At 44.6% G+C, this 14,053-nt stretch overlaps 1 long non-coding RNA gene across 1 annotated transcript; it reads left to right on the plus strand.

Annotated features, from left to right (window-relative positions):
- The first annotated feature begins 2,956 nt into the window (after nucleotides 1-2,956).
- Nucleotides 2,957-4,332, plus strand: LOC123732959 (uncharacterized). Its single transcript, XR_014392650.1, has 3 exons — nucleotides 2,957-3,192; nucleotides 3,296-4,051; nucleotides 4,268-4,332. It is a non-coding gene; the product is annotated as an uncharacterized LOC123732959 (long non-coding RNA).
- Nucleotides 4,333-14,053: the final 9,721 nt, after the last annotated feature.

Here is a 14,053-nt window from a genome sequence, read left to right on the forward strand (position 1 = left end):
AGGTGGGGGTTGTGCTTACAGCCCAACACCGTGCAGGACGTTTGGCATTTGCCAGAGAACACCAAGATTGGCAAATTCGCCACTGGCGCCCTGTGCTCTTCACAGATGAAAGCAGGTTCACACTGAGCACATGTGACAGACGTGACAGAGTCTGGAGACGCCGTGGAGAACGTTCTGCTGCCTGCAACATCCTCCAGAATGACCTGTTTGGCGGTGGGTCAGTCATGGTGTGGGGTGGCATTTCTTTGGGGGGCCGCACAGCCCTCCATGTGCTCGCCAGAGGTAGCCTGACTGCCATTAGGTACCGAGATGAGATCATCAGACCCCTTGTGAGACCATATGCTGGTGCGGTTGGCCCTGGGTTCCTCCTAATGCAAGACAATACTAGACCTCATGTGGCTGGAGTGTGTCAGCAGTTCCTGCAAGAGGAAGGCATCGATGCTATGGACTGGCCCGCCCGTTCCCCAGACCTGAATCCAATTGAGCACATCTGGGACATCATGTCTCGCTCCATCCACCAATGCCACGTTGCACCACAGACTGTCCAGGAGTTGGCGGATGCTTTAGTCCAGGTCTGGGAGGACATCCCTCAGGAGACCATCCGCCACCTCATCAGGAGCATGCCCAGGCCTTGTAGGGAGGTCATACAGGCACATGGAGGCCACACACACTACTGAGCCTCATTTTGACTTGTTTTAAGGATATTACATCAAAGTTGGATCAGCCTGTAGTGTGGTTTTCCACTTTAATTTTGAGTGTGACTCATAATCCAGACCTCCATGGGTTGATAAATTGGATTTCCATTGATTATTTTTGTGTGATTTTGTTGTCAGCACATTCAACTATGTAAAGAAAAAAGTATTAATAAGATTATTTAATTCATTCAGATCTAGGATGTGTTATTTTAGTGTTCCCTTTATTTTTTTGAGCAGTGTATATAAATGCAACATGCAACAATTTGAAAGATTTTACTCTGTTACAATTCATATAAGGAAATGAGTCTATTGAAATAAATTCATTAGGCCATAATGTATGGATTTCACGACTGAGCAAGGGCACAGCCATGGGTGGGGCTGGGAGGGCGTAGGCCCAACCACTGGGGAGTTAGGCCCAGCCGATCAGAATGAGATTTCCCCCACAAAAGGGCTTTATTACAGACAGAAATACTCCTCAGCACCCCCTCAGACGATGCCGCCGGTGAAGAAGCTGGATGTGGAGGTCCTGGGCTTGTGTGGTTACACGTGGTCTGCGGTTGGACGTACTGCCAAATTCTCTAAAACAATGTTGGAGATGGCTTATGGTATAGAAATTAACATTCAATTCTCTGGCAACAGCTCTGGTGGACATTCCTGCTGTCAGCATGCCAATTGCACACTCCCTCAAAACCTGTGACATCTGTGGTACTGTGTTGTGTAACAAAACTGCACATTTTAGAGTTGCCTTTTATTGTCCTCAGCACAAGGTTTACCTGTGTACCTGTGTGATGATCATGCTGTTTAATCAGCTTCTTGATATACCACCTGTCAGGTGGATGGATTATCTTGGCAAAGGATAAATGCTCACTAACAGGGATGTTAACAAATTTGTGCACAGAATTTGAGAGAAATAAGCTTTTTGTACATATGGAACATTTCTGGGATCTTTTATTTCAGCTCATGAAACATGGGACCAACACTTCACATGTTGCATTTATATTTTTGTTCAGTGTACTGTATGTATGTATGTATACATACTGTCTTTTGTACACTCTTAGTGCCTCATATGATTTTTAAGATAAAACCACACCCAACTCAGCTACTGATTAACACCAGAGATGATTTCCTGTCACAATCAGGAATCAGTTGAATCATATTTGATCAGAGGCTAAAGTAGAAGCACAGAGCTAATCTGTGGCCAAAGTGAGAGAGTGAAACCTGAATGCATGCTCTTTGTCTCCCTCCACAGCTGCTTTGCCGAGTTACATCAGGCAAGGCTTTCTGGAGGCACTGTCAATGCTAAGAAAAAGGAAAAGATGAAAATCCTTCAAACAGTCAAGCGCTGTCTCTCCGTTGTCAATGAGGACTATGAGGACGACGGTGAACAGGTAAGATATTATATGCTAAAAGACTCACTTAACAATAAACCTGGGACACGTGACAATCTTTTTCCTTAGCTCTGTTTCAGTTGTAGTTGTTGATGTATTTTCTGTTTCTTTCCCATTCTTCTCTTAGGATGCCCATGAATGTGTGTTGCTCCTCCTCTTTCAGCTGAAGGAGGAGGGTATGGCATTAAAGGGCTCCCCAGAGCCATACACCTGCCCCGTGAAGCAGTTAGAATTCAAGCTGAAGACTTTCCGTACCTGCACCAGGTAACAGCTGTCATTTGTATATGGTGTACCTTGATGTCTTCATCACATTTGTGAGGAGGTTTAATGTCAGCATAACATGCAGGATACAGAGGTAAAGCATTAAGATAGTTAGTGTGTAGAGGGATCAAAAGGTTTGTGTTGGAGAGCTGATGCATTTCTCTCCGTACCTCTGAAGCTGTGGAGTTATAGTGTATGGTCAGGAGGATTACAATCACCTGTCACTGAACCTGAGCCAAGACCTGACACACAGCCTGGACCTCTACTTTAAGGTCAGCACTTAGCTTCAACCAAGAGTTAGTATGTCAAGGAACACTATCATTAATGTCATGTTCATAATTGTATTGCTATGCTTTGTTACCTAGCCATCTGCATTAGAGTGTGCATGCAGGGTGTGCTCAGGCAGCATGGCATCTGTGACTAGGCACTTCCTCACGCTGCCCCGGTGAGTCCCTCAGATTACAATTGACAGTCCTGATCTAACTCACCAAACTGGGTTATTGATTTGAGTACAAGACTGATGCCTTTGTCTGTGTGAATGCCTGCCTGGTCGTCTGTGTATGTGAATGCCTGCCTGGTCGTCTGTGTATGTGAATGCCTGCCTGGTCGTCTGTGTATGTGAATGCCTGCCTGGTCGTCTGTTTATGTGAATGCCTGTCTGCCTCTGTCCGTCTGTCTGTGTGTGTGAATGCCTGTCTGTCTCTGAGCAGGGTCCTAATGCTTCATATCAAGCGGTTTACTGCAGGCAACTGGGAGCCAGAGAAGGTGGATGATCCCATATCCATCCCTGCAGAACTGACCCTCCCAGCCGTATGTGGGGCGACAGCCCCTGTCCAGCATGGAGCCAGGTTGGTTTAGACTCTGTTTGGGGACATTGCACATTGGGTAGCCAACACACACCATGATTTTCACACACTAGATATTTCTTTTCAATGCCATCAATTTACACAGGGCAAGCTCCATGGGGAAAAACAACATGGACAACACACCTGCAAACTCCCCGAAAGGCACCCTTGATAGACCAGGTAGGACATTGTGTTACTGACATCATGCAGAACACCCTCTCATGAAACAGGACTATTGAGGAAAGCAAGTCAGAAGCTGAAGTTAAGAGTATATTTGTTGATAGGTTTCCACTTCACTTTCTGGTTTGCATTTACACTATATTTGATATACCCCCACCAGCTTCAAATTCCTCTGACCAGCTAGAGAAACCAGCTGTTAGTGAGAAAGAGCAGCAGGCAGCCGCTGTGGTGAGGAGAGAGAGAGAAATAGAGAGAGAGAGAGAGAGAGAGAGAGAGAAATAGAGAGAGAGATAATTCCATCCAGTTGAGATAGTGGGCGGATCAAGATAAGGCAGTTATAGAAGGCACCCCTATCCTGTAGACAAAATAATAATCCTATTATTAAATGTGTTTTCTTACAGAGACACCAGCCAGACAATATCTACAAATTGTCAAGTGTGATCTCACATCTGGGAGACAACATGTGTACAGGTAAAATGCACGCACGCACACACAATTCTGAAAGCTTAATGTACACTCTATTCTGTTTCCCTTGTTCCCTAGGCCACTACATCAGTGATGTTTTGGACAGCCGTGGCAGTGGGTGGCTCTGCCTGGATGACGCACATGTCTTGAGGACAGATGAGGCCACTGTGCTGAGGGCAACGGCACAGACTGCCTACATCCTGTTCTATGTCTGCAGGTAAGGCTCTAGCCCACACATTTGAGAAGAATGCCACAAATGGAGTCAATCACGACAATGAGTCATCAAGAAAAAAAAAAGTGTTCACCAAAGCTAGAAAGATGATTAATTGACCACGCATTAAGAGTTATCCCTTTAACCTGTAATCCCTCTGTATGTGTTATTTTCCAGACATTGTATGTACATGTAAGATCTCCCTGTCATTTCTCATTGTAGTGGAGCAGGTGAAGGAGACCAGGCCCCTCACTACTAGGAGAAGCACCAGGAGAACCCATCGTTAGGGTCACAGCGCTCAGGGACCACCTGGAGTAGCACCTACCGCACACCAAGAAACATCAGATTCATCGAATTAGGATGCCCTAGACCACCATCAAGCTGCCCTAGACCACCATCAAGCTGCCCTAGACCACCATCAAGCTGCCCTAGACCACCATCAAGCTGCCCTAGACCACCATCAAGCTGCCCTAGACCACCATCAAGCTGCCCTAGACCACCATCAAGCTGCCCTAGACCACCATCAAGCTGCCCTAGACCACCATCAGGCTGCCCTAGACCACCATCAAGCTGCCCTAGACCACCATCAAGCTGCCCTAGACCACCAGAAGAAACATCCTACACCACTGTAGGCTATCCACTGTATGTTTACAATTATATAAATATAAAACATCTCACCTACCTAGTGCAATTCATTTTCCTTTACTGTACATGGTAGTTAATAACTGCACCTACAGTGCATTCAGAAAGTATTCAGACCCCTTGACTTTTTCCACATTTTGTTAAGTTACAGCCTTATTCTAAAATGGATTAAATTGTTGTTCTTCTTCTCATCAATCTACCCCATAATGACAGCAAAAACAGGTTTTTAGAATTTTTTGCAAATGTATAAAGAAAACAAAAAGCTTAACTATCACATTTACATAAGTATTCAGACCCTTTACTCAGTACTTTGTTGAAGCACCTTAGGCAGCGATTACACCCTCGAGTCTTCTTGGGTATGACGCTACAAGCTTAGCACACCTGTATTTGGGGAGTTTCTCCCATTCTTCTCTGCAGATCCTCTCAAGCTCTGTCAGGTTGGATGGGGAGAATCGCTGCACAGCTATTTTCAGGTCTCCAGAGATGTTCAATCAGGTTAAAGTCTGGGCTCTGGCTGGGCCACTCAGAGACTTGTCCCCAAGCCACCCCTGCGTTGTCTTGGCTGTGTGCTTATGGTCGTTGTCTTGTTGGAAGTTGACCCCTTCGCCCCAGTCTGAGATCCTGAACGCTCTGGAGTTGGTTTTCAACAAGCATCTCTCTGTACTTTGTGCCGTTCATCTTTCCCTCGATTCTGACTAGTCTCCCAGTCCCTGCTGCTGAAAAACATCCCCACAGCACGATGCTGCCACCACCATACTTCACCGTAGAAATGGTGCCAGGTTTCCTCCAGATGTGACGCTTGGCATTCAGGCCAAGGAGTTCAATCTTGTTTCTCATGGTCTGAGAGTCTTTAGGTGGCTTTTGGCAAACTCCAAGCGTGCTGTCATATGCCTTTTGCTGAGAAGTGGCTTCCGTCTGGCCACTCTACCAGAAAGACCTGATTGGTGGAGTGCTGCAGAGATGGTTGTCCTTCTGGAGGGTTCTCCAATCTCCACAGAGGAACTCTGGAGCTCTGTCAGAGTGACCATCAGGTTCTTGTTCACCTCCCTGACCAAGGCCTTTCTCACCTGATTGCTCAGTTTGGCCAGGCAGCCAGCTCTAGGAGTCTGAGGTTCCAAACTTCTTACATTTAGGAATGATGGAGGACAATTCCTTCGACCTCATGGCTTGGTTTTTGTTCTGACATGCACTGTCAACTGCGGGACCTTATATAGACAGGTGTGCCTTTCCAAATCATGTACAATCATGTACAAGTATTTCTGTTTTTTATTTTGTATAAATTTGCTAGAATGTCTAAAAACCTGTCTTCACTTTGTCATTATGGGGTATTGTGTGTAGATTGATGAGGATTTGTAATTTTTTAAAATCCTTTTTGAATAAGGCTGTAACGTAACAAAATGTGGAAAAAGTCAATGGGTGTGAATACGTTCCGAATGCACTGTATAAGAGGCAATCTCTATCATTCATTCATGTTGAGTAAAAAGTGGAAAAAGTTAATAATATTAAAACAATATTGTGTGTCTGTGCACAGTCTATCTACGCACTCCCTCAGGATTTGAATGTAACCACAAATACAATAAAGTAATGGAACAATGAATGGCAATGTAACAGACCATACATCACAGATCAGTTTGGAAGACAGTCTTGACCCACAACTACTGTGGGAAAGACTAAGAGGACATCAGAGCTGGGTGCTCTGCGACTGGAGGTGTGGGCTCCTCTGGGGGGATAGGGATGGCTGCAGGGGCCGGCCCGCAGACGACCCAGAGTCCTGGACAGGGGCCTTGGGTGCCTCTGAGGAAGGTGTTGAAGCAGCTGTGGCAGACTTTGCCTAGTTCCAGAGGAGATATAAACAGGCTATTACTGTCATCTATGCAGACAATCATGTGACCCAAAACAGGTGGGTGCAGCTCATTATGAGTCCAAGTAAAATGGATTAGGGAAATGTACCTTCGATACCATAACTACAACGAAGTTCTTCTCGTCAATTTTGTAGTCTTTAATAGGTGTGTCATCTTGCAGGATTTTGCCAGCATATATGAGCTTCTGTCCAGACACTGGGAAGTTATCTTCTCCTTCAGTACCTTCACCTGTTGAAACCAAAAATAAGCTGTTCAGCCTTGCTTTAATTGTTAAACACAGTGCAACCAAAAAGTTGCTCGCTAACACTGACTGTTTGAATTGCCCAACTTTTTACATTGCGGTTTACCTTACATGATGTAGCTAGCTAGCCATTTTCACTCGTTATGACCTAGCTAGTAAAGGTCTGCTAGAATATTGCTGATTAATCGTCCAACTAGACTTGCATAGACTAAAATAGATAACGTAGTTAGCTAGCTAGCTAGTAATATGGCTGTCAAGCTAATATACAACAAATGGCTGTCTAGCAAATATGGCTGTCTAGCAAATATGGCTGTCTAGCAAATATACAACAAATGTACTAACGTTAGTATTTTTGTTTAGTTTACAGTCACTAGGCAGAGTGGCACCTTTTCAATGAGGTACGGTCAGAGGTCCTCCTAACATACAATGATGAAGACAGCTTGTCGGTCGGAACGTTGGATATTAGGTTATTCAATTATTGAGTCTGAGCAAGAGAGTGCGGTTCTCCTTTTCTTTTTCAAAGGCCATCCTAACAACCATTGCAAAGCTACACGTTCGATCTGTATCAGATCAGCGTCAACTGAAGTGAAATAGGCATTTTACTTTCCATAATAAAATATTACTCTAAAGTATTTTAAGAAGATAGAAGCTAATAAATATGTTTACTGTATATTGTATAGGCTGTAAATGTGTCTTTACATTTGTCTATTGCTGGTGTAATATTCATATGTGAATACATACTGAATTATAATTGGATGCATTTTACCGCCGTATCATACTGTGCGGTGATTGGTTAAGACCACCCAGACGGTTAGGTCATGGGCAGTTGATCGTGGTTGGAGATAGGCTAACAGGTAGTTGTAGCTAGTTAATAAAGAGTTATGTTAAGAAACATCCTGTAGTTCTGCGTTTTATTATTTTGTACAAAGTGTACAAAACAAAACATGGTGTCAGAGTAAATGGTCTTAAAAGATGGATTTTTCTGGAGTTCCTTCACCTCGAATGGACTGGGAGTCTACAAACTTACCCGATGCATGGCGTAAGTACAAACAGCATGTGGAGCTAATGTTCACGGGTCCCCTGAAGGAAAGAGGAGAAGAGGAAAAATGTAGCTACCTGCTCCTCTGGATCGGTGAAAAAGGGAGAGATATTTACAACACATGGACACTTACCGAGGCTGAATCAAAGGTACTGAAAACATACTACGATCGTTTTGAAGCATATGTTGTGCCGAAGACTAATACAATTTTCGCTAGGTACAAATTCCATGAGAAAGTACAGGGAGCTAGCGAGTCTTTTGAACAGTTTGTGACTGAGCTGCGTCTGCTTGTGAAAGACTGTGATTATGCAAACAAGGATGAGATGGTCAGGGACCGTATTGTATTTGGAATACACTCACCGCGAGTGAGAGAGAAACTTTTGAATGTTGGGTCTGAGCTAACGCTGGACAAAGCTATCGACATAGCCAGATCTCACGAGCTAGCACAGGCTCAGATGAAAACCATTTCGCGCCGCAGCACGAGCGCATCACGTGAACAAGCAGTGCACGCAGTCAGGCAGACATCAAAGCACACCTCCGGTGCCCAGAGAGAGCGTTTCAGAACGGAGAGAGACATAACTCCAAAACAGAGCGACACAGACTCAAAACGCCCCAAAACATGTGGATATTGTGGATACAAAGTGCATGGCGAACAAGGAAATTGCCCAGCTAAAGGCAAACAGTGTACTAAATGTGGTAAATGGAATCACTTTGCAAAAGTGTGCAGAGCTTACCGTGGAAAAACAGTACACACAGTGAGTGAAGATGAAATGTCAATCAAAGAGTCAAATGATGATGAACTGTTTATTGATTCAGTGACACAGAAAAGTCACATATCAGAGACAGAGCAAGCCTTTGCTGACATTGAGATAGGAACACAAGGCACAAAGCTAAAGTTCAAACTAGACACTGGTGCACAAGTAAACATTATTCCTCTGAATAAGTACCGCAGCTTGACATCTGAGTGCGAGCTAGAGCCCACCATGCGCAGACTGAATGGTTATGGTGGTGAACAGCTCCCAGTAAAAGGCACATTTACATTTGACATTTTAGTCATTTATCAGACGCTCTTATCCAGAGCGACTTACAGCAGTGAATGCATACATTTCATAGATTTTTTTTTCTGTGCTGGCCCCCCGTGGGAATCGAACCCACAACCCTGGTGTTGCAAACACCATGCTCTACCAACTGAGCTACAGGGTATTTGCACTTTCAAATGCAAATACAAGGAAAGTGACATGATGTTGGACTTTTACGTTGTTGACACTAGAGCACCTGCAGTGCTAGGTCTTAAAGCATGTTTAGACATGGACCTCATCAAGCTAGTTTTATCAGTAACAGCACCAGTAGAGACAGAAAATGTACTGGAGGAGTTTGCTGATGTCTTTACAGGAATAGGATTATTCCCAGGAGAATGTACCATTCACCTTGACCCAGACGCAACCCCTGTGGTCTACCCACCGAGAAAGATTCCCCTTGCTCTCCGTGCCCGTCTGAAGAAAGAGTTGGAGAGCATGGAGCAATCTGACATAGTCACCAAGGTTACAGAACCGACTGACTGGGTAAACGCGTTAGTGGTGGTGGAGAAACCACGCACAGGCAAGCTCCGAGTATGCCTCGACCCAAGAGACTTGAACAAGGCTATCAAACGGCCCCATTACCCTTTACCGACGCTAGATGGTATCACGCACAAGCTAGCGGGAGCACACTACTTCAGTGTCATGGACGCTAGATCAGGCTACTGGGCTATCAAGCTCACAGAAGAGTCATCTAAGCTCACAACATTCAACACACCGTTTGGACGCTACAGGTTCCGTCGCCTGCCTTTTGGGATTATCTCAGCCCAAGACGAGTTTCAGCGAAAGATCGACGAAGTATACGAAGGCCTCGACGGAGTTGTGGCAATTGTGGACGACATCCTTGTCTATGGTCGAACCAAAGAGGAGCACGACCGAAACCTCCGCGCGATGCTGCAAAGGTCCCGCGAGAGAGGAGTCCGGCTCAACCCCGAGAAGAGCACAGTCAGCGCTACAGAGGTCAGCTACTTCGGACATCTTCTCACAGCGAATGGAATCAAGCCAGATCCACAGAAGATCTCAGCCATAAAAGAAATGGAGCCACCAAAGAACCGTGCAGAGCTGGAAACAGTGCTTGGCATGGTCAACTACTTAGCCAAGTTCGCACCCAGCCTCTCCAATGCTAATGCACCCCTGCGTCAACTGCTAAAGCAGTCCAGTGAGTTTCTCTGGGACAAGCAACACGACATTGCTTTCCAGAATGTGAAAGACTTGATCACGAGAGAACCAGGACCAATCCTTGCCTACTACGACCCCAACAAAGAGCTCAGACTCCAAGTGGACGCGTCGAAGTATGGACTAGGTGCAGTGCTACTGCAAGAAGGAAAGCCCATCGGCTACGCTTCCAAATCTCTCACAGACTGTGAAATCAACTACGCTCAAATCGAAAAGGAGCTCTATGCCATTCTGTTCGGATGTAAACGTTTCCATCAGTACGTATATGGACGACAAGTCATTGTGGAATCCGACCACAAGCCCCTTGAGTCAATCATGAGGAAACCACTAGCTGCAGCCCCGCCAAGGCTACAGAGAATGATCCTTCAACTACAAAAATACGACTTCACAATCACTCACCGTCCAGGCAAAGACATCCCTGTCGCAGACACACTCTCCAGGAAGTTTCTTACCTACAAGGACAGCAGCCTCAGTGAGGGAATGGACATGCAAGTGCACACTGTGTACAGCAACTTACCAGTTAGTGACACGAAACTGAAGGAGATCCAAGCAGAAACAGACAAGGACTCACAACTCACACAGCTGAGGAAAGTCATACAGGATGGATGGCCTGAGGAGAGGAGAAAATGCCCTCAGAGCGTCTCAGAATTCTGGAACCATCGTGATGAACTATCACAGATCAACGGAATCATTTTCAAAGGAGAGAAAATCATTATTCCTACCAGTCTCAGAGAAGAGATTTTGACAAAGATCCATGCTGGACACATGGGCATGGAAAAGTGCAAACAGAGAGCACGGGACATTATGTTTTGGCCTGGAATGTGCAAACAAAGAGAGGACATTGTTGGTAGATGCGCCATCTGTCTTGAACGACGCCCCTCAAACACCAAAGAGCCAATGTTACCTCACTGTATCCCAGACCGACCCTGGCAGGTCGTGGCAACCGATCTGTTCACCTGGAACAACGAGGACTACATCGTAACAGTGGACTACTACAGCAGATACTTCGAACTCGACAAGCTTCACAGCACCACATCTGCAGCTGTGATACACAAGCTGAAAGCAGCCTTTGCCAGGCATGGCATTGTAGAGACTTTAATATCTGACAATGGGCCCTGTTACAAATCAAATGAGTTTGAATCCTTCACAAAAGCATGGGAGTTCACACGTCACCACAAGCCCACATTACCCTCAAAGTAATGGCCTTGCTGAAAAATCTGTGCAGATTGCTAAATCACTCATGGACAAAGCAAAAGCAGACAAGAGAGACCCCTACCTCAGTCTCCTTGAATACCGCAACACTCCAGTTGACAACTTCAAATCACCAGCCCAGCTGTTGATGAGCCGCAGACTTCGCTCAACCCTTCCCAGCACCAACCAGCAGCTGCAACCTGAGGTCGTCAGCTACAAGGAAATGCATGGAAAACGTGCACAGAGACAACAACAACAAAAGCGATACTACGACAGGTCAGCTAGACCACTGCCACCACTGATCGACGGAGAGTCAGTTAGAATCCAGGAGCATGGCCTCTGGAAACCAGCAGTCGTCATCCAGCCAGCTGACACTGAACGTTCATATCATGTCCGCACAGCAGAAGGAGCAGTGTACCGCCGCAATCGTCGTCACTTACTGAACACAAAAGAACAACACACTGATGAGATGAACTGTTCCCCTGAAAGAGAACGTGATGGACTAAACACACATACAGCACAATATACACCACACTTACCTGCAACACCACGAGCTGTTGACTGACACAGAAGCATGCTCAACATCATATCGCACAAGGTCAGGAAGAGAGGTCAAGCCCAGAGCTGTCCTCGACTTGTGAAATGTCAAAGGGTGTAGGCGGATCGCTGCCCTAAAAGAGTTCCAGACTGTAAACTTGTTATTGAAAGTTCACTTGACATGCTTTGGTATTGTATTTGTTTGAAATGTTAAGATGTCATTTCTACAGTGAAAGCTGAGTTGCTGAGAATCCCTTGTTTGAAAAGTAACAGTATGTTGGATCATTGTTTCAGAGCTATGTTGATTCAGTTGGTGTATTATGCAATATAAATGGTTACTTACCTTGAGTTCAAACTACAGAGCATGTATTCAAAAGAAAAGCTTAGAATATGTAAAACATTTGTATTTTGTTTTAAAAGAAGGGGGATGTAATATTCATATGTGAATACATACTGGATTATAATTGGATGCATTTTACCGCCGTATCCTACTGTGCAGTGATTGGTTAAGACCACCCAGACGGTTAGGCCATCGTCAGTTGATCGTGGTTGGAGATAGGCGAACATGCAGTTGTAGCTAGTTAATAAAGAGTTATGTTAAGAAACATCCTGTAGTTCTGCGTTTTATTATGAGCCTCATTTTGACTTGTTTTAAGGATATTACATCAAAGTTGGATCAGCCTGTAGTGTGGTTTTCCACTTTAATTTTGAGTGTGACTCATAATCCAGACCTCCATGGGTTGATAAATTGGATTTCCATTGATTATTTTTGTGTGATTTTGTTGTCAGCACATTCAACTATGTAAAGAAAAAAGTATTAATAAGATTATTTAATTCATTCAGATCTAGGATGTGTTATTTTAGTGTTCCCTTTATTTTTTTGAGCAGTGTATATAAATGCAACATGCAACAATTTGAAAGATTTTACTCTGTTACAATTCATATAAGGAAATGAGTCTATTGAAATAAATTCATTAGGCCATAATGTATGGATTTCACGACTGAGCAAGGGCACAGCCATGGGTGGGGCTGGGAGGGCGTAGGCCCAACCACTGGGGAGTTAGGCCCAGCCGATCAGAATGAGATTTCCCCCACAAAAGGGCTTTATTACAGACAGAAATACTCCTCAGCACCCCCTCAGACGATGCCGCCGGTGAAGAAGCTGGATGTGGAGGTCCTGGGCTTGTGTGGTTACACGTGGTCTGCGGTTGGACGTACTGCCAAATTCTCTAAAACAATGTTGGAGATGGCTTATGGTATAGAAATTAACATTCAATTCTCTGGCAACAGCTCTGGTGGACATTCCTGCTGTCAGCATGCCAATTGCACACTCCCTCAAAACCTGTGACATCTGTGGTACTGTGTTGTGTAACAAAACTGCACATTTTAGAGTTGCCTTTTATTGTCCTCAGCACAAGGTTTACCTGTGTACCTGTGTGATGATCATGCTGTTTAATCAGCTTCTTGATATACCACCTGTCAGGTGGATGGATTATCTTGGCAAAGGATAAATGCTCACTAACAGGGATGTTAACAAATTTGTGCACAGAATTTGAGAGAAATAAGCTTTTTGTACATATGGAACATTTCTGGGATCTTTTATTTCAGCTCATGAAACATGGGACCAACACTTCACATGTTGCATTTATATTTTTGTTCAGTGTACTGTATGTATGTATGTATGTATGTATGTATGTATACATACTGTCTTTTGTACACTCTTAGTGCCTCATATGATTTTTAAGATAAAACCACACCCAACTCAGCTACTGATTAACACCAGAGATGATTTCCTGTCACAATCAGGAATCAGTTGAATCATATTTGATCAGAGGCTAAAGTAGAAGCACAGAGTTAATCTGTGGCCAAAGTGAGAGAGTGAAACCTGAATGCATGCTCTTTGTCTCCCTCCACAGCTGCTTTGCCGAGTTACATCAGGCAAGGCTTTCTGGAGGCACTGTCAATGCTAAGAAAAAGGAAAAGATGAAAATCCTTCAAACAGTCAAGCGCTGTCTCTCCGTTGTCAATGAGGACTATGAGGACGACGGTGAACAGGTAAGATATTATATGCTAAAAGACTCACTTAACAATAAACCTGGGACACGTGACAATCTTTTTCCTTAGCTCTGTTTCAGTTGTAGTTGTTGATGTATTTTCTGTTTCTTTCCCATTCTTCTCTTAGGATGCCCATGAATGTGTGTTGCTCCTCCTCTTTCAGCTGAAGGAGGAGGGTATGGCATTAAA

Source organism: Salmo salar, chromosome 06, assembly GCF_965601325.2.
Source record: "Salmo salar chromosome 06, fSalSal1, whole genome shotgun sequence".
In the NCBI taxonomy this organism is placed as follows: domain Eukaryota; kingdom Metazoa; phylum Chordata; class Actinopteri; order Salmoniformes; family Salmonidae; genus Salmo; species Salmo salar.